The sequence below is a fragment of the Aquarana catesbeiana genome, linkage group LG01 (genome assembly GCF_042186555.1).
Source record: "Aquarana catesbeiana isolate 2022-GZ linkage group LG01, ASM4218655v1, whole genome shotgun sequence".
Taxonomy (NCBI): Eukaryota; Metazoa; Chordata; class Amphibia; order Anura; family Ranidae; genus Aquarana; species Aquarana catesbeiana.
Genome location: NC_133324.1, coordinates 106665203 through 106666514, shown reverse-complemented (window position 1 = coordinate 106666514; position 1312 = coordinate 106665203).

Sequence of the window (1312 nt, the reverse complement as noted above, 5' to 3'; positions counted from 1 at the left end):
GTAAGAAGGGAGAGGAAAGAGGGGAAGAAACAAGGAAAAAGGGAGAGAAAGAAGGTGTTTGGTGGTACGGATAACAAGTTCAAGGCATGAAAAGTTCATAGCTGTTTTTCAAGTTAAATTCAAGGAAAAGGGCACATTTTTTATGCATACTTATTATATACAATTACCTTTCTCTTGTTCAAGTATTTTATTAAAGATTATCAGAGAACATCAACTATAATGAGTAACGAGAGAAATTTTATTTCTTAACATTAAGATAAACTTATTGCAGGAAAATATATCTCTAGTCGCATATGACATCATATAATTGTTTAGTTAAGAATTAAATTAAGACAGATCAATGCAGTCAATTAATAGTTATCTATCTAAACAAGAATCTACCTTGTATATACAAATTTATGTAGAGTCGCCAGTATATTTGGTGCTCTTTTCAATAGTGGAACATTATTGTTAATCTACCACTGATTTGGGGCCTAATATCAGCATAATATTATGGTATGTCAACAAACTATAGTGGAGTTTACCTGAATTAAAAAGGTAGTATGAAAAATAAGGAGGATAAGGGGTTTACAATTACCTTTCTAACTGTTAACTAAGACTCCTTTCACACTGGGGCTGCATTCGCGTTAAAGCACCGCTCGCTATAGCGCCGCTTTACCGCTGTTTGCGCCCCTTTTCAGCCTCTAGCGGAGCGCTTTTAACCCCCAAAAAGCATTAAAAACTTCCGTGTTTCAGCGCTGCTGAAGCACTTCTCAGCCACTTCGGAAACGCTGCCTATTAATTGCAATAGGTGGGGGCATTTTGTGAGCGCTGTATACAGCGCTCCCAACCTGCCCCAAAGATGCTAATTGCAGGACTTTTTTTCTGTCCTGCAAGCACACCACTTGGATGTGAAAGCACAAGTTGCTCGGAATGGAAGGCCTAAAAACTTCCTCAGTGTGAAAGGGATCTAAGTGAACAAATCTTCACTTTCTGAATTCACATTCATCTAAAAATGTATTCATTATATAGAAGAATGAAACAATAGAATATTGTTTATCATATTTATTTTACTTTTTTTTTTAAATCTTATCAAATAACTAATAAAGACACGGAATACAGCATTTGAATATGTTGAGGAAGTTGATGAGTGAAATAGAAGAAAACATAAAAACTGAAGCCATATACAGTGGGGCAAAAAAGTATTTAGTCAGCCACCAATTGTGCAAGTTCTCCAACTTAAAAAGATGTGAGAGGCCTGTAATTGTCATCATAGGTATACCTCAACTATGAGAGACAAAATGTGGAAACAAATCCAGACAATCACATTGTC